Source organism: Pungitius pungitius, chromosome 6, assembly GCF_949316345.1.
Source record: "Pungitius pungitius chromosome 6, fPunPun2.1, whole genome shotgun sequence".
In the NCBI taxonomy this organism is placed as follows: Eukaryota; Metazoa; Chordata; class Actinopteri; order Perciformes; family Gasterosteidae; genus Pungitius; species Pungitius pungitius.
In genome coordinates this window covers 14,480,387-14,500,872 of record NC_084905.1, presented here as the reverse complement: position 1 = coordinate 14,500,872, position 20,486 = coordinate 14,480,387, and the positions used below count along the sequence as shown (strand labels likewise).

At 42.6% G+C, this 20,486-nt stretch overlaps 1 protein-coding gene across 2 annotated transcripts in view; it reads right to left on the bottom strand.

Moving 5' to 3' along the window:
• The window catches only part of tp53i11b (tumor protein p53 inducible protein 11b), a 35,250-nt gene that overhangs the window by 8,791 nt on the left and 5,973 nt on the right, over positions 1–20,486 (bottom strand). Inside the window, exons 1-2 of one of the 2 annotated variants that reach the window (XM_037450906.2) lie at positions 13,328–13,489; positions 10,623–10,719 (exon numbers count right to left, since the gene is read on the bottom strand). The gene's annotated coding sequence lies outside the window, so the exon portion shown is untranslated. Of the gene's footprint in view, positions 1–10,622; positions 10,720–13,327; positions 13,490–20,486 lie in introns of those variants that run through there. The other variant, XM_037450907.2, reaches the window with a different exon arrangement.

Here is a 20,486-nt window from a genome sequence, read left to right as displayed (position 1 = left end):
TGGCCTCCGTCGTCTTCACAGCAAGATGCTATATAGGACAATCCTATTCCAACAATCTAATTTCCCTTGAATTGGCAGTTTCCAGCTTTAAGCGCTCAGCACGACTTCTTTTTATCCCCACATGCTGCTTGGATTAAAAGCAATGCAACACTGCTGCACAGCTATGTTAGTTTATTTAATATTCCTAAAGAATTTCATAAAATGTAATTAACTTGAGACTTGTGCGGTCTCCTCAATCCGTTTTAGTTCAAATGGTATTAAGGCTTTTTAAATTGTTAATGGATCCAGCCCAACAATTATTACCAATTAAAATTTCCAATGGATACATTCAGACAACTACTTCGCCAGTGAACCGAACGGTAAATGCTAAACATTAACATGCGTTTATTTTCCGCCTTTGTTGGCTGCTCACTGTGACAGCGGGATCCGCTGCAGTGGTGCCATTGATCTGCGTTAATGAATCGCGCCTGTGGATTCAGTGGGGGGCGGGTGGGGGGAGCAGTGGTCCAATAGAGAGATAATCAGAAACTCGGCAGCACAAGCATGTATCGTAGCCTCCTCCGTGGTTAAAAAAAAAAAATAGTTGGACAAGCGAGGGAACACCACTGTGAACAGAGATCATTGGCCCCAGGAAAGGGGACAGTTTTCCACCAGTTAAAACACGTGGTCACAGTAAAGGCACATAAGCGTAACACCTACACAAAGCTCTCCAAAACAAATTACCGGAGATATATTGCATTCCATCAATGGCTCAGTCAGAGCTGTGGATTTTAAATATGAATGTTTCTCAATTGGAATACTGAACCAATGAGCTGATCTGCATTACATTGCTAAAACTGCACCACCCCCTTGCTTATTTTGCATTGGGCTGGAACAGACCAATAGAAAGTTCTAATAGGAGCACAATCGTCTCTGCTTTACATACAGCAAGATTTAACTAAATGCCCACAATTGGCATGCTTTTGCCTCAAAGAGGTCACTATAAAAACTTACCAACTATCAGCAAGAAAAAGCACCACACAAAAAGGAAGAAAATTAGAAGGGAAACTTTGGTACTCATGCAAGCAGACCTAATTCTCACAGGTGTTGATTGGCTTTGGAACAAATCTGAATAACTTTACAGGGGAAATAAAATCAATGACACTCTTTTCTAAACAAGTTACCTAATTTGACAGATAAATAGTAGTCATTGCCTATGCGTCTACCTCCCTATCCTTCCTCATTACATGCCTGAAAAAGAAACCGCCTCCACCGCCAAGAAGTTGACAGGTTAACCTCCCTACTTGCTTGCTTGCTTTCGTCAACACATAACGGGCCTTAGTTGACGGTAAAAACTGATTTTGATGTAAATTATGTAAAATAGCAAAGGTATTCTGGCCGCCTGAATCTGCATTTACCACCAAAATATGCAAAAAGCACAAAACCCCCCCCAAAAAAAGGCACGGCACACTGCATGCAACAGCACATCACACATTTCTCCACGCATAAATTCCCATAGCATGTCTATCCATTTAAAATCTCCTTACCAGCACTTCTCCACTTGCCAATAATGCTGACAGTTGCCTAGCAACTGATGGAGCAATCACTTTGTAATAATTGAAAGAATCTTTACAATTGAAACTACCTTTTAAGACGAGGTGTCTGCTGAAAACCACTAAGGAGCCGCTGTCCTCCTCCTTGCAGATTAAAGTTAGATTTTACAGTAAGTTCAGTCGACTGGAGAGAACAGAGGGTTCCCAAATGACTGGCTTCTTGTCAGCATAAAATACTTTAAACGTAAAACTAGCTGGACGTAAACTCCCACCACGAGAACCACCTCCTGCCTGGATGACAAATGTAAAGAGGAGAAAACGCTACGACTTGCGTAGAACAATTTGTTATGGAGTGATGTGAACAAAGTGAATAAGTGAGACGGCACGGCCCCTGTTTTACAATGTCAACATTCACAAGAGCTATTCGTCGAGGTGTTGCACGGACGGAGTGTGTAGGATAGGTTTGCAGAGGACTAGGAGCTTGATATACAGTGGTGGTATGGCTTGTTTTAAAATAGCACAGGTAGCCAATAGAAAGAAATACATTTTTCCCATCCATACACAGAAACCCCAAAGGCATTTTTCTCACCTACGAGACATTACACGGCACAGATTTCAGTTCTTCGGGGTGATTGATTTGCTGAATATCAATTCATTTATTTCTCAATTGGAGACACACGCAGGAAAATAGTGAAAGACTATGACTGTGTGTGGGAGAAGAGAACAGCCAAGTCCACCTGAAGAATGAATCATAACCTGATACCACACGCATTACAATGAAAAGAAAAAAACATGTGCGGTTGAAGAGGAAAAGCTAATAAACACGGCAGGAAGCTCAGAGATCTCTGCTAAGTGACAAGAAAGACATTTTGAAAGAAGATAAAATAATGGTACTTCAACAAAAGCAGTGTGCAGTAACTGAACAAATGTGTTACTCAAAATAAGACGACAGACTCTGCAGCGAGCACAACTCGTCTATTTCTATAATTAACACAAGACACAGTTGCCCACAGTTCTTATTTCACACCAGTGTTTTGGGCCGATGGAGCAGCATTGTGAACTGCCAGAAAAGTATAACGCACAAAACAACACTTCCCCACAACAGACGCTAGAACCAAGTGCGTGCTCAATCAACAGCCTGCCCCTCGGGGGCCCACTCCTAACGGCGCCGAGCCGAGCGATGCATTACGCCTCACGGTTGGTCTTAATGATATGGATTCATCGGCGACCCCGAGGGATCCTGGAGCTTCAGCATAGGATCGCGTTAAGCCGATGACAGGAAGCTCCAGTCCTCCTCTCCCCCCCCCCCACGAGAGCCGACGGCATTAAAATCAAGCAGATTCCAGATGTCAAAGGAGTCGTCCTTGTTTGAGTCGTCCTTCGACTGCAGCAGAGGCGCCAGCTGTAAGAAAAGAAAGAGGGACCTGGAAAACGGCTTTTCAGAAGCATTCAGCCATTTCATGAGGCACAAACGCCCACGGGAACATTTCCTTGCAAAGCGGGTCATTTTCTTTCCACTTATCCAGAGAAATCTCTGTACATCTACAAGACTGGTGCCGATGTTTGTGCAGACATTCCAGGTACGCTTTAACAAACTGTCCTTTTGAATTTAGTAATGCCGTAAAAAAAAAAAAAAAAATTGAGATCAACGTGACCTTTCGCATCTCACCACATGACTCCCAATACAGCTAGGAAATTCTTTTGGATGGACGTCTACGTCGTGCAGAGCCATGAGAAAGCGTGATCAGAAACGCCGGTTTGATAGAATGAGAACAGCGAGACAGATTGGCATCGTTTATTTTCACATTGTGTCGGGCAATCAAGGTTGGCTCCGGACTGTGAGCCCGACACACACAAGTTATACTTCATTGGTACTTTTCTAACCATGAGGCTGACCATTTTGATGTGGTGGAAATCAGAAATGCGGTTCAGTTGAGGTCGAAAGTGCAGAGAAAACAGAAGAATGAAAAAAGGAGGCGCTCACGACAGCTGCAGATAAACAAAAAAGGACAAATGGCGAAGGCCGTAAATTCCTGCCGGGAGCCTGAACAGGACACCGATGCAACCCACCCTGCATCCAACGCATGAGAGCTGCGCTCAGAACTCAGCCAGCACCACCAATGGATTATTGTGCTGAGGCCAACAGATTAATTCTCTTTAATCACCTCGGGTTGGCCACCATGGAATGAACTTCTACTAATGAATCCTGGGATTTGGGAGTTTCCCCTCACCTAATATTTGGTCATTACGCCGTGGAAAACTACCTTCTTGTTGAGGGAGTTGCTCAAACGTGATTATGATTACGCAAGAGAGTTCCCCATGTGTTTACCCAAGATCTTTTGAGTGTCATAGTCACGTACAATGTAGAGGATCGCATTAGTCACTGCGGGATGTTGACGCTACAGGTTTTGGGGGGGGGGGGGGGGGGGTGTCAAAAACCCTGCTTCAAAATACATAATACAGTCCTTATAAAGTGAAATGGCACAAATAAATTTGCATTCATGGACAACCATTTCAAGCATTGCGCCCGGCTCAAGGACTAATAGATATGTGTCTGGATTGAGCATTGTCAAAATTAACTAGAAGCTTTCTGAATTGATTGTTAATATTTATCTTCAGGAGATATATATGCATATGTGCTAACAATAATAGATGAAGCCAGGTTCACGCAACTCTGGTTTCCATTTAGCATCACGCCATGAATCAGAAAATACCATTAGCAGACCAAACAAATCCAGTCCAGACATGTTGAGGAATGAAAGTAAAAAGTTCTATATATCGAAACAAATGACATGAACAAGCCTTCAGAATATAGATGTGAATGAAACCGCAAAGGTCGCTTTGTGGAGTGGAGATTTCACTCAAAGTATGAAGTAAAAACGGCTAAAAAAATATTTCCATACATATTGTAAGACTCGAGATTAGATTGTAGGCAATAAATAAATAAAGGGAACTCAATTCAAGAATTGCTCACCATGAAGCCCTGATTATATTAGACTATAGACTGTATAGTCATATGTGCCAATACGACAAAAGAAAAAGAAAAAAGCCACTGAAGATAACAGTGCTCAATAACGCGGGGGGGGGGGGGGGGAACTTGCCAGCATGAAACTTGCCAGTGATCGTTGGGTTTTTCCATCTATGGTCATCTCGACACACGGCAGCCAACGCAGGAGCAGCAGCGAGGAGCTGAGGTAAAGCAGAGCCGACACCCGGTGCTCATCGCGAAGCCATCGCACGAGAAGACGAGAACGACGCCTCGCATTCCGACGGAAAGGGTCGACGTGCGCCGCGCCACGCTGCTGGTACACATGCCAAACAGTAATCATGGCTGCTTATGTAATCAGTGTTGTGACTAACAATTTGGGTTATTGTGGCTTGCTCTGCAGCGGCATATTATTGCACAGGAAATGTCATTTTAGGGCATGCTGTAAATATTTATTAGGGTTATAAAGGAGACATTGGGTTAATAAAAAACAGCATACGGGTGTATGATCATGCTCAAAGCGGTCGTGTTTGTATTTATTCATACGGACCGATGCTATAAAGTTGAAATAAATTAGCCACCTGCCAGTATAACTCCCTGCAATTCATCATTATAATACGCAACCAGCCAAATGACCGTACACAGGAACTGACTCAGTGCGAGAACATATTAACAGACGTCCAGTCACAGGTATGAGGAAATATCATACGTCAAACACTTGTTCCAGACAACGCATGATTAAGTGACCAAGTGACCATTGAGACAGGCTTTAATGATGCAGAATAAATGCTTATTAGTGGAAAAGAAACTTTGTGCACCCAATTATTTTCCCATCAAAACTAATGGCATATTACAGGAGATAATTAAGCAGTCCAACGAACGCACACAACCCCATCACAATAAAACATCTGGTTCAACCGCACTTTGCAGAATAAGGCTAATTATAACAATCAGATTGATTACTTTCCAAACAGTAAGAGCCGGTTAAAGTAATGCAAAATGAATTTTGCTTTGGTCTACAACAGAATAATTACGGTTACGGGGTTGTTTGGGCTGTACAACACGAGTAGCTGCTTAATAAGTAGATTGCAACGAGTAATGACATTTTGAAAAGGGTAATGACATTTGGAATTCACAGCAGTGTTTCCCATGAATGCATCGGACATCACAGCTGCTGAATGGAAATATATATTCCCAGATATAATAAACACCCCCGAACACCCCTCAGTGGCGAGTTATTGGTCGTTCAAAATAAGTTAGCAGACTGGACCAAATCTTACAGAAATGTTTAATTCCACTTGGGTTTATTTAGAATATTTGTCATTTCGGGTCAATGTTCACGGATCACCACAGCACACATTTCTCCCGGGATCCTTGTAAATCTTTGTGCCCTGGGCTCGTCATCCATAACGTTGTTTGGTAAACTGGTTTTTGTGGAAGCGAAAGGCAGATGATGTCATAAGGAATCAGATTGGCTGGATAAGGGTCTGATATATAGGGGCGATGGTGGCGCATGTAGTGCAGTGCACTGGGGGCTGCAAGGTTGGTGGTTTGAATCCTGGCTGCCCCATGAGCAATGTCGAAGTGTTCCTGAGGGAGACGCCTAACCGCTAAACGCATTTCATCAGCTGTATGTGAAAAATTATAATCGGAGTTAGATTTCTAAGTAGTTTACTTTATGTGTTCCATCGTATGGAAGCAGCAGGTGAACCGGTGGGGAATTATGGGGTGCAGCAGTAAGAGATGGAGGAGCAAGAAGTCTTATTTAAAATTATACATTTCACATCTACAACTGTACAAATGTGTCTACAGCCCTTCTCATATCAGCGGGTGCAATGTTCTTTTTAAAAAATAATTAATGTCATAAAAACAAAAAGGGCACAGCTGCTGCAAAAAAAGATGAAACACTGCCAAGCAGCTGGTAGATTAGTCTATAAATGGTGGTGGGGGGAATGGTTACTTTAACAACAAAAAATATTCAATATTTTAAAAAAAGGCACAGCACAAAACTCAGCTACATGTGGGTACATTTATTTTGAAAGATTAAGGAGAGAATTGCAGAAATAGTTGAGGTTTTCTGATCTTAAAATCTGGGTTTGATGTATGATGATACTCCAGTACTATCCGTTATGCTGAAGAATTAAAAATGAAATGTGATTATCTGCAATTACTAAAAATGTTGAAATGTTGTTGCCGTTCTTTGGGAAACCCCCAGTGGGCAATTACTTTCTCTCCCTGTCACTGACTGAATGTTAGTTCAAAAGACAGCTCTCCTGGAGCATCCCGCTGAACAGCATCAGAGGGGAAATGCTTTCCCTTAATGAACAGACAAGTTGTAGTAATTCAACACATAAACAATTCATCATGTCCTACCTAGGAAAACAGTTTCCAGTCTTTCATAATTTACAAATCTTTAATAGATTATTGATTCCCGACGTGTGTCCCAATAACAGTATTTCAGGCCTCCCCACTACTTCTCCTGCGGCTCGTCTTCCTCGATAAAAACTCTCTCTGGTTGCTAGGCAACCCCGCTGGACGACGAGGACTACTCCCAACTGCGTCACTAAGATTTCTTCACGTGGAAGTTATTTCTGGGCAAAAGGTCAAAGAGAGAAACATCCTACATTAAATCACGATTAATCCCATGTAGTGAGATGTTAATTTCATCATGTATTTGCTATTTAATCCGTTAATGTTCTCCCCTGGGACACGCGCAAGAGAGCTCGTTGTGTACCGCTGATCCTACGCTCATTATTCAAGTCACGATAGGAGGTACGCATGCACCTTTACACTTCTACTGGCTATAAAGTGCAGATGAGCCAACAAGAGGGTTCCCACGGTAACAGACCGTGTCAGCAATGATTACGTTTTAAGGAATCAGGCCAGAAACAGACCCCCTTCCAAAAGACACATGATGAGTGACTGTATATAAAACAAACCCGTAGTTTATATTATAACGATACAGCACTGATGTATTCAGTCACAGAGGGAGAGGTTTTTTTTTTTTTTTTATTGACGCTCAATGGTCAAGCAATTCAAGCCAACTTTTTACAAAAATTCAGGTTTGTTTGTTCAAAGAGCAACTCTGATGATGTTGACCTTTCCTGTGCTGGTTGGCCCGTGTGACAAATCGCCTCTTTCGACATCTCCCGCTGCAAAAGCAATGAACTACAGATATGAAAGACAAGAAACAGGACCCCAATTATACGGGAAACGCTACCTCTGTCAGGCTTTCCAAGCAGCTTAGTTATTAATGGATTGGCAAACTTAACTGTGTACAAGTACAATACAAACGCTAATAGCCTCAGAGACAACGGGTGTAGAATAGCCGGGAGGGAAAGAAGCTGTTCGGCCTGCGTGGGTTACGTCTCAGCTGGTGCAGCAGGTGTGTTGTGCCGCTGCTTAGTGATCTTCTACTTCTTAAATTTAACTCTAATGATATTCACAGGCCGCTGTTGTTTCGGTACGAGCTCGCCACACTGACGCAATGACAGAAGCGCTTGAAATCGATTCCCCCAGTCATCAGTAAGCAGAGCGCCTTCCTCAAACAGTGCAATGCACACGAATGGAGCCACGCCAACGCGGGCACGTAGCCGCCTTGTTACCATTCAGACTCCACGATTGGCCGGTCAATCACTCTCCCACACGGCAGACAGAGCAAATTATAAAAAAGGGACAGAAAATCAATACTTTGAACATTGCACGGCACACTCTCCATACGTTTAACCTTCTTTGTGTCTGCCGAAAACGTGAGGCATTCATTATTTAAATTGCAAATGTAGCCTGGAGGCCGTACAACCTCGGGCCTGTGCAGCTCGCCCAGCAGTAGATGTCTGGAGTGTGGTGTTGGGCGACAGAGCATTGTGCAAAACAGATCAAGTTTCAACAATAAGGTCCTGCTATTTCTATTGAGAAGTCATTACGTCTCAGGGAAATGTTGTGTTCTCGTTCACAAGGTGGAATGTGGCCTGCAGCGCAGGGGGGCCGTGTTTCCACCAGTAAACACGGCCCACTTATCAAGTAGTCAGACAAGTCTGATTAAAGTCTCAGTTTGTCAGTTTTATGCAGGGATATCGTATTTTTACTCTACTAAAAAAATAATAATAATAAATAAAGAAACTCATTGAAGCGAACAGCAGAAAACCCAGACTGAACAGGTCAGCCCACAAGAAGCAAGTCAACAAAAAATATCTGTTTCTGAATAATGTGTTTGTGTACTTGATGTTTGCTCTGATAATAAAAAAAAAGTACAACTGACATTTCCAACAGGTCTTATCTAGCACAGAGACATTACTGGAAAGTTCCATCACACTCGATTCTACCTTTTCTTCACATATATGCCAAAGCCGCCTCTTGGTCAAAGTGGAAACACCCAGGCTGCCTCCTAATCAGGGTTCTACCGAGCACCGCAGATGCCATGAATTCACAGAGAAGCAAATGAGGCAATCAAACCGAGCTAGTGGCATGAGCCTGGAAAGGATGGCTGATCAAAGATCCAAAAGCTCCAAAAGCTTGCATTGTCTACGGCCCCATTAACAGTTACAGGGATACTGCTGTGGAGGATTGGCAACAGAGTCATGAAAATTATTGTCAATATTTTATCATGTTGTAATCAGATTTGGCCAAATTTGATTCTAAAGAAATCATGCAGCGGTGTTTCTCACAGGAAACTGATTTGCAGACGTGATGAGGTGCAGTATTATTGTTTGCTCGTGACCAAATCTGGCTTCCATGCGATACAAATTAACTCAGGTGATTATCGAGGCTGCTACCAAATAGTGGTTTAAATGTTTCCCCAGTTAATTAAACAAACGGCCTTTGTGGCTCCTTACACTATAAGTAAATAAATCATGCCAAGTTTTGCTGCAGAATGTTGAACAGAGCGTCGGGCCGAGAGGACTACGAGCTGCTGCTGAATGCATTAGTCAACAATGTGTCAATTTACACCAACTTTGCTTATTAAACGACATGCATTCCTCAGACCATCTGAAAACCAGATTACCAGTTTGATTTGACAGAAAACCAATTAGCAACAATCTTGATATCCATCATCATGTTGTTTTTTTAAGCAATAATACTAGCATCATCTGGCTTTAACTCAGCCCGTGATAGCAAATGGCTTCTTTTAGCCAACAGTCCAACACTGACATACAATCAATGCGATTATGTCTGCTTAGGCTCTGGTGTATGACATTTAACTGCATGCTGACATTTTGAAGACCAAATGACTAATCAAATAAACAGAAAGTGAAATGATTTCAAGCTCTACATTACTCAAATATCACATGTTAGCATTACCAAAATGATTAGGGCTTTATTACAGTTTAGTGAAGAAACCTCTGGCATGTTCAATGCCTAGTTTTGCAGTAAACTGGTCCCACACAAACTGTCAGTGGAGCAGGAGCCAAAGGTTCAGCTGTAAACTGCATGGGACTGCCCATATGTTTAGTAGAGGAATATACCCCAAAAGAAGGCTTTATGTTTGAGAGAGAAGTTATTTTCCACAACTCTATTTATAGTTTACGAAATTGCATAAAAATATTTTACAGTAAAATTATTTTTTTGATGTTTGCATCCTCTCTAAAACCCATGGAAATGTATTTATTCTTCTCCAAAAGCCTCTGCCTTATTGCATGATTTTTGGCAGAACCATGCATTTCAAAATCTAGAAATCGTTTAGAAAATATAGTTGTTCCTATTAGATGGGGATCAAGCAACCTGCATAGGGATGGCTTTAAGGGGGGCACCTCAGCTCTCCATGTCAGTGTTCAGTCCTTACAGTACAAGGTGGCCGGAGGTCGTCTAAGCAGACACACAATTGTAGACGTGATGTACAAGCGTTGCTGAGGAGGACCGAAAAGGTTACTTTGTCCAAATGTCAAAAGGGGAAATCATATAAAAAAATAAAAAAAAGAAAAGCGTGCAGGACCACGCAGAGCCAAATACGACCACAATGCCCCCCTGTGTGTGTGAATACATACTGGCTTCAAACCAGTCCACACAGCGTAGCCCTCTGGACAGCTGACCAGCACATTCCTCCTTTCAGCCACAGACACCCAAGTACTAAACAATGACAAATCAGTTAAACAAAAACTATTACTTACTGAAAACAGGTTCTATTAGATGGGGAGTTCCCACCTTGATCCTAGCCACAAATGACGCTGCTTCCCAATATGTCCCCCGGAGGCCTCTAAAAAGTACCTGTTGATAGAAAACAGTGGCATGTTTTAAAAACTGAAATGCATCTTTTCTGTAAAATGACTAAGACCAAAGGAGTCCCATTTAAGCCGCAGCATTACATTACATGTCATTTAGCTGACGCTTTTATCCAAAGCGACTTACAATAAGTGCATTTCCACATAGAGATACAAACTCAGAAGAACAAGTAATCAGAAAGTACAATTTTCATCAAATAATCAGTTTTGAAACATGTTATAGAAAAGTGCCATTATAAGTACAATTTCAGTGCTACGATTTGTTAATGCTACAGTTAGTGTTTTAGTCAAGGTAGAGTCTAAAAGGAGGTATGTCTTGAGTTTTCGGCAGAAGATAAAGGCTCTCTGCGGTCCTGATGTCATCACAGAGCTCATTCCACCATTCGGGAGCCAGGACAGCAATATTTTAAGCCAATAAAAGCGGATGCAAGCAGGTCAAACAAAAGGGGGCGACTCACGCACTGTGTATTACAATATGAAGAGAGGAGATGATCAAAAGATAATGCATCCAAAATGAGATTTTGCCGGGTTTATGCAGACAGCTCCTGGGGGGGAAATGACTTGCCAAATACACACAGAAATAGTCCAGTGTTTTGACACCACTCCACTCAATTGCTTTCCTGTCTTCACCAGATGTAATCAATGAATTGAGCAGCCCATCAATGAAATCTGCCAAGCAACACATGGTCTTCTTAGCTTCTTTAATCTCGTCCACTGAAATTCTACCCTCGCACTCTCAGCGGCATACAAGAAAATAAAAATACTGGAATAATTATTTGTTGTAGAATTGGGAGGGAATTATGAATACAAACATTAATGAATCATTCAGGAGAAGAAAAAAAAGAACGGGCAGTCACCATCTGCTTTGATACGCAGCGTGCCAAGAGTGTGTGCAGGACCTGTGGGACTGTACTGTGTGATGCTGCTGCCTCAGGGCCTCTTCATTAAAAACTACAATCAAAAACACTCACACACACTAAAGTCTCTAAAGGATAACTTCAGCTTCACAGCTCCATGGGGACCAGGTCAACTCTATTCAGTCCGTTGGTGTGCACAAAGGAGGCTTTTGAGAAAAAAATACTATTTCCAACGACCGATACTCTGCAGCGGATCTGTGCCCTCGGATGGGCCGGCAAACATTTCCATTGGCGAGACAGCGTGTGCCACCATTAGGTAACACAGCGACCTGTGCCGCTCTGCAGCCCGGAGGGAAATGCTTGCAGCTAGGTGACCGTATCCTGCAGTCGCAGGGAGGAAAACAGTCTGAAAAGGTCACCGCCAGACCAGACCTGACCTATTTACCAGAACCACTTTGGCATTAAAGACGGTAGGGTTCAACTGTGCTAACAAGGAAAAAAATATATCATTTATAGCTTTAAGAAGAAAAAGAAAAGTGGGCAGCAACCCAAACCAAATACATTTATTCATTTTTCAAGAAGCTGAAAACTCAGTGAACAGAGACAGGAAGCCTGGTTTCATCCGTCCTGTTTCCTCAGACCTCAGACAGTCAGAACCCCCCCCCACAGAGCCTCAACGCCATGTTGATTCCCAATCGCTAGGCAAATAGAAAAATAAATGGTGCGACTGCTGGCATAGGAATATGGCTCGATCTAGCGAAAGGGACCAAATCAGATACTTAAAAAAGGCCTCATGCTGGGTGGACAGGGGGTAAAAATAGCACTCAGCAGTCTCCTGCAACATCAGTATTTTTATCCCCATTTTGCGTTAGAAGGAACGTAAAAACCAAAACATCTCATCCCTGACGTTGTTCATCTCAGATCAGCTTTTGTTTCTTGTTGACACCAAGATCCAACCCTGAGTTGAGAGGTGTTTGAGACGAACCTCTCTCCCAGGAAAGACCAGGAGATCCTTGCCTCAGCCGTGGGTCTCTTCTGTGCACCTTAAAGCTCAATTACAGCTTCTGAGGAAAATGACTCAACCGTCCATCATATTTATATGAGATATTCTGGCTCCTGGTTAGTCCACTTTCACCTATAAACCAGTACATTTATGAAAACTTCCAATCTATTTCAACTACGTTAAACTATCTCCCCTCAAACGATTGGAACTACAAATGTATTAATGAAATAAAGTAATAAGATCAACTTCGCTGGGTCATGTGGGATATTTCCTCATCTACGTTAACCTTGTACTGCTGAAATAACTTCACGGTCACAGGGTGGGGTGAAGCAGCTCAGTCGCTAATACGTTTACACGGCTCAACCTTTTATTAAGAAATCAAGGGGCTTATTTTTTTTAACGGACTTTTAACTTTGAGTTGACAAGGAAGGGAAATAATGTTGTTTTCCCTCGCGGCTCATTTGGCGGAGCCGCGTTCAACTTCGCTTCTCCAGCTTTTCTAACCTTATACCGACAATTCACACAAACTGGCCAGCATTAATATCACAAAGACATTTGATTTCACCCAACAACAACAAAAAAAGACAAAAACGCTACGCGACACGAGTTATTTGACTGGAAAAATATACACACACACAACTCGAAGCGCGTTTAAAGTAAAATAAAATGCGCTCCTTGTCAAAGACCGCGGTGTCCGTGTTTAAAAGCCCGCGGTGCGCGCGTGGGTCACTTACAGCTGGTCGTGGGGTGCTGGTCGTGGGTTGGTCCTCGGGCTGTAACGTTGGCGGACTACCGGGGAGAGAGAGCGAGAGATGATGCTGGAACCGCGTGGAGCGAGAGGCGTCGCGGCGGTGCGCTCCGTGCTTTCACAGACCCCGGAGCAGCGGAACACATTTAAGGGAGCTGCGCTTTACCGTAACACCGGGCGCTCTCCCCGAGGAGCACTTTGGATTGCGTGTACCGTAATGCACGAAAGCGGCACCCCCCCCCCCCCCCCGTAGTGTAACCAGTTCAATACTAACCTCCAGACTGAAACTTAGTGAGCCTAAAATTGAAGAATTTGACACAGCGGTCTGAGAAACCTAATTTTTGTTCTCGATTAAGCCAAAGCAACTGATAAAAACGGCAGTTTTCAATCAATCGGCATCAATAACAAAATACTTTCCTTCTACTCAAAAGGTGGTAATGCCTTAAATGTGTTACTCAATCCTTTTCACAAACATGCAAACATCAACTGCATTCCAATTTTGCATACCTATATTTGGATATATTGCATCTATTGTTATTGATTTTAGTCAGCAGCCTTTCCCATTATTACCAAGCACTATTATTTAAATGAGTGAAGTCCTAATTCATTTTTTCTCTATCCGTCTATCTTTTCAGAAAGCAAATGAACATCTGCTCCTGCTTCCTTATTATGTGCCCGGTATTTCAACATCAATGCCTTCTTAATGTTGCTGAACAGTTACAATTCAACAGCCTTCTATTTCCACACTTTGCCTTCAGAGTGCAAATGGATTAAACAGAGCTATTTGTCTTTAATTGCTTTTGCAACAGCATCAAGAATGTTCAGGTAGGTGCTAATGAAACAGGCTCCCTAGCTGGGAACAGAGGTGCCGAGTTGGTGCTGCAGAAAAGGTCCTCCGTGGGATTGCTGGTATGGAGCAAATTGAAAGGTGTGGAAGATGAAAGGTGCACGGAGGTTCGCAGCATGTAATAAACAGCTTACCAGTACCTCGCTGTACACACAGTTCTCTTAAAAACATCAAAGCACTCTCAAACAGACGGACCAAACCATACACTGTGGGACACTTTTTACTTTGACACTACGTTGCACACAAAATCCAGCAAAGAGCCTGTTGAGAGACATGTCGACGTGATGAATGCTGAACTTACCATTCAGTTTGAGCACCAGCGTGGTATTCTTACGCTCACTTGAGTCTTCAGGGTTCTTCAGACTTGATATTTAGTTTGTTTCCTGTTTTAGTTTGAAATTCCCTGTGCTATTTGACTTCCTGTCTTTGTGGATTACGCTCTTTTCTTTCTGCTCCATTAGTCTTGTCAGCATTGATTTGTTCCCTTGTGTTTCTTCCACCAATCAGCCTTCGGGCTGCCTTCATGTTCGCCCACCTGTGTCTTGTTGTCTGATTGGTTTATTCCTTATTTATAGCGCTGTCTCTTTTCGGCTGGTTGTTTGTCATCTGCTCCCCATGTCTGTCTGCACGTGGGTCCGTCCTCTATTTGTTTGTAGTAGCAGTAAACAAGAACATATCATTACATAATGTAAATCAACATTCCCCAGCTGGAAAACTTTGAAAGGACAGATTTACTTACATAACAGTAAAATCTCCAAATATTAAGTATACAGCTAGATGAGATCTGGTATCATACTAATATGTTATCCAGCTCTTCTTCAACACATCTATGGTTCTTGAATCAATAACGGGAATATGTGGGATAATGGAGAACATTTTAAATCAAGTTCAGGGTTATGTTTTGGTTCAATTGTCACCCACCTGCACAATTATGACATCCACCCTACAGTTATTCATCAGGTTCTCGGAAATTCAACAGTGATGTTTGAATCGTGAGTGGGTGAATGGGTGGGTGAATATTACCGGTGATTGACAGGCACGGACATTTTGGTGAACTTCGGTGAGAAAAGATGTGTGGGAGAGTCTTTCCTTCAACATTCAACATTTACTTTTACAAAGTTTTCAAATGAGAGACGCCCTGTGTATTTTCTTCCAATGGCCCCCCTGTGTGTGAACCTCCCGTGCTCTAGAAGTTAAATGGCCTGTTCTCCTGGAATGAAGGTCTCTTCTAACCGACAGATAGGGGCCAACCTACATTCCAGCACCCGTCTCAGTGATGTCTTTTTTTCTCCTGATCGAAATGTCAGAGCGCTGCGATGCAACGCGTCTAAAGAGTTAACGGGTGGATGGTGGAGGGTGCACGCAAATCCTATCAGTACTGAGAAGATTGTAGACCGAATCGGGTTGAAAGACACGAGGGATTGAGGAAGGAATATTTTCACATACCAGCGCCCCCCCAGAAAAGGGGCTGTGTGGGAGGCATGTTGTCCTCACCCACACTCAAACCCGTCAAACGAAAACACTCTTCTTACACCAACGACCGGCGGCAACCCACTGGGTGTTTGATTATTGTGGAAGAGGAGCGGGGATGCATTAGTAAAACCTTTTGTACTCGTAGGATTGGTGTCAAGTCAACAACGGTGTTGTGAAAGTACAAAACATATGTATACTTCATGTCAAGGTACGATCAAAGATATTGCAGGGAAACGAGGGCCCGTCGTTTGAACAGGCCAAATGAGTTCAGTCTGGTTGCCCAGAGAATACGGAGCCGTCTTTAACATCACTTAAGCGAAGCCTCCAATCAACTCTTGCTACTAAACACCTCAATGGACTGTGGCGACATCGGCTTTCATAGCGACACCCAGGCACTTCAGCTTATCGTGTTCGACAGCTCTTTTGAGGCATTCATCTTAAAGTCTTCTGCTGTGATCGTCTCAGTCGACATCCTCGGATTCCAGGATGATACGAAAGCGTGAAATATTTCTGGCGTAGGGTAAGTCACATGGCCTTAGAAAGGAATTAAGAAATCACATCCCTCATAATCCCTACGTTAAAGAAGCAGGATATGCTGTTCATGGCTAAGATTGTGGCATGTGTTTCATTTGAAGGAAACGACCATGGAGGCTTGCTGCCAGCGTGCCAGTTATCACAGCAGGAAGCCTGTGGGAAGTCGAAGAGGACAAAGGAATCTACCGATAATGGCAGGTGGAAGGATGTGTTGAAGCAGAAACTATACAAAACTGTCCTTGCGGCCGCCGCCTTCTGTCACGTGAAAATACAAAGATGGCGCTTGGAGAGGCGGAGGGAGCACGATGAGCAACAGCTCGATGTGTTTTGGCTGTTTTTTTTACTGGAGAATCTCCTTGTGACATCGAGCCACCGTCCGAATGTTGCTCAAAATGAAGGCAACGGTCTAAAGTATTGGCTAAATACAGTCTCTCTATGGCCTTACCTCTGTGTGCATGCAGGTTTTTTATTGACCTGGCCTTCACCAGACCGGACAAATGCCAAGCCAGTTAATCATTTCCATAGCTCATCCTTTACTTTAAGATTAATCTTTTTTTTAATTACTGAACCCATTAATCCAATAATAATCGAGACACAAACTAAATTACATTTCCACTAAAGAACTTGTACAAAAGGGAATGGAAAGAGGAGCAGGGTAATGTCTTAGTGGTACACGACCCACGTATTGTCTATTAGAAAAGCACCGGAGTACTGAGTCCTAACGCTGCAGATCGCATGAATTAGTCCATTTTAAATAAATAATCAAATGGAAATTGTCTTTTGATATGAAGGAGCTCTGCAAGGCTTTGGCACATTTTGCTTTTATGTGGGATACAACTAAATATTTAGCTGTTCCCATTATAGAAACAATGGTTCGCTTCCCTCTTTCTAGTATAATTAAATTTCCTCTTTGCCCCAGCCAAGAGCTATTTTGGGAACCTGGCTGTTATTGGTTCCATGCAGGAGAAAATCATTAACCTAAACATGTGACAAATCAGATTTCACTTCAATCTACCTCCTGGTTTCGGCAGCAGTACGTTTCCTCAGAAGGAGTCCAATCAGATTTAGTGTGATATATAAAACCTGGATGTTTCGCAGGCCGAAATATGTCCAGGGGGTATCGAAGAAATAAAAACATGAAAGAGAAGGAGAATGGAAGCTGGAAGAAGCCAATAGGTCTCAGATTAAAGAGTTGCCAGTAGCATTATTAAAAAAGATAAACGCACAAACAAGACTGGCTGCTGAGAAAACAGTATTTCGGATCAAAGCCATATGACGGATCAAAGGCATTTTCTATTACACCGACATATTTGTGTTGCATACCGCAGATGGTATAAATGGAGGACTGTTCGATATTTTAAAATAGATCAAAACGTTCGTCCCCCTCTGAGATTGGCATATAGAACTTATAGAACAAAATATACATGCTATTATGTCTTTTGGGAATAAAACTTCTCAGTGTAAGAGGTGAATGAGTTCACTACTGATTGGGGAAGCTTCTACTCTCCATTCATGAGCAGTTTAGCACCAAAACGCCACCCTATTTAAATATTTATAGGGACAATTTAGTTTTAAAGGTGCAACACACACTTGGAACAACTAATGACGTATTTATATTGTAGCATGAAACATTTTATATAGCTGCATGAAATCACAATGTGACTTCCAAGTGTATCAGTGGCCGCTAATGTGATATTCATAATAATTGCAGTGTAGATCATGATACCACCACAGTGAATAGCTTGAGCTGACAGTAGTATCACCACAGTGGCAATTCCCCCCATTCAATACCTCACAATGAAATAGCAGCAAGAAAGGGTGTACTGTAATGCAACATCCATAATTATAATGAAAGTGCTATTTGTATTGCACAAGTAACTTAAAGTAGTCAATTAAAGGTAATTTGCACCAAATGTTGGGTGAGCTTTGCTGTGGAGGTAAACTCAAGCAGCAACGAGTTCGCCAACACACACAGAGGCAATTAAAAACTTTCCAGGAAAAAACTCTTAAAATATAGGTTGTACGGTTGAATGAGGTTGCATCGAATCTTGATTGAAAAATTAGGATTCATAGACTATATACGGATTCGTGCAGGCCGACTCAGACCTTCCACTTAAGGCAAGGAGAGCGAGTATTGAAATGAGCCAAGAGGAAGAGTGTTTTATTTTCCTCACACCAGGCTGTCGCTGTCAAACTTTAACAAAGACAGCCAATCCGGATCTTCCCCTTCTCCTCTTACCTTTCGCAGTAAAGCCCTGCACAATACTTGTAGACAAGTATTTACATTTTTTGTGGAGTTAATTCACCACACCCTCCAGTATCTAAAGGCCGAAGTGCGTGTTGAGTACAGGGTCTTGAGTGGTGTTTCCTTAATTTGAGGCCACATGGTGTGTATCGTGAAACAGAAAAGTTGCAAAGCAATTCAGTGAGTGACTCTGCAACTGCACGCAAAACAACAATATGATACGCAAGATGTGTTCTTCGATTAGCGCTAACTATCTCCTGAGGGATTTGTTTTTTTTTTTCCAGTCCCTATGGCTGCCCATAGTGCTCAGAGAAAGCGCTCAGAGAAATGCAAAATCAGTGAAACCACAGGAACTGAAAAGACTGAAAAGACACATGTCCCTCTCTCCACCAATAGAGCTGAAGTGGATCAAGTGAACGGCGGCGTTAGCTTCCTGGGAATCAACACCAGGCAAAAAGGGGATCAGGAGGCGCTACCGGCGCTGGGAAGGGCCTTCTCACCGTGCTTCCCTGCCACGAGGTGGAGAAGTATCAGCTGAAGTACCACAAGGCCTCAGAGCTACCTCTGTCCTCTGGCTGTGGGACTCCAGCATTTATAGTTCACCCTCCAGTTATTATTTGTTTGTTGTTTTGGGTATTTATTACAATGGGACTATAAACAGCAGATTGGTTTTTCAGTAATTTTAAGTCTTTTTGTGTAGGTTAAAATTTGATTAAATTGGCATTCATGCATAACTGCTGGGAAAGTCTTTGAATTGGATGGCAATGTGGCATGTCGTAAGAAGCACAAAAGGCAGGTTCATGGGTCAATCAGGCCAAACCGCTTTGATCCGGACCGAAATATATCAATTACACATTGTACAGAACCTTGTGTTCCCGAGCCGATGAGCTAGACCCTTGTGTTCCCAAAACCGAGCAGAAATATTTACGGGTTGCCAAGACGTTTTCTCCAGGCTTTCATCTTTCCCCTCAGGAGAAATAATAATGTTGGTGATCCCTCGACCTCTCCAATATACAATTTGAACGCGCCTTTAGAAGTGTACCAATTGATTCAGCATAGCTGGGAACCGTCAACTCCAGGGTTGTTAAGAGGAGTTTGGCACGCCGCTAGTATATCAAAGATCCACCACCCGTAAAAAGGCCGGCTGCGGGCAACACGCACGAGGCAAATTAATGTCAAAATCCTGAAGTGCAAATGGCATCCATGAGTGCTTTCACATCACTCTGCTCAAAGTATCTTTAAGCCTGCAAGGGGGAGAAAAAAAAAATCCTGCTTTGAGCACAAGCGGCGTCCCCTGTTACGCAACTCCTGTCCCTGCTCTTCTGCTCGTAAAGCTTTGGCCTGATCGCCCACAAGCTTTCTTTAATTTGTGACTATGGTACAATTGTAAAGAACATTCTTTTTTTTACTTGAAATTCCCTGCCTGATACATTTGCTACCACTCAAGGTGTGTCAATGGACGATTGGGGCAAACACCACTTATCCTGTAACACAGTTGGCTGAAGCAAAACCTTTTTCTATATTTCAACATCTAATAAATTCATTAGTCAGGCCCTTCTGATTAATTGTTGATCATCCAGTGGATTTTGCAATAAGGATGTAAATGCTAAGCAAAGATGGATCAGAAGCGTATTCAGATGATGACCAGTCTGATGCCTCGGGGACACATTAAGTCATAAGAATCTGAGCTGGGAATAAATTGCTTATGTCAACAAAAGCTAGAAGGAAGATAAAGAGAGTGAAGATGTGGGAAATCATAATGGGCCAAAGGAAGATCAAATAAAAAGAAGAGAAATAACGAGGCCGGTGAAGATTTCTTGCTTTATTTGTGGGATTTAGGGACTCATCAGGTTATAGCTGAAATCATACATCATGCAAAAATAAACATCCGTCATGAATAATATTCTGTGCATTACAAAGACAATAAAACATCCAAAGATGCCCTGACAGCCACATCCTTAATGGGGAAACGTGTTCATAAAGCGAGCCATAACATCATGATTCATTCCCAATATTTCCATCCACAGACTCAAACAGCCAAACACC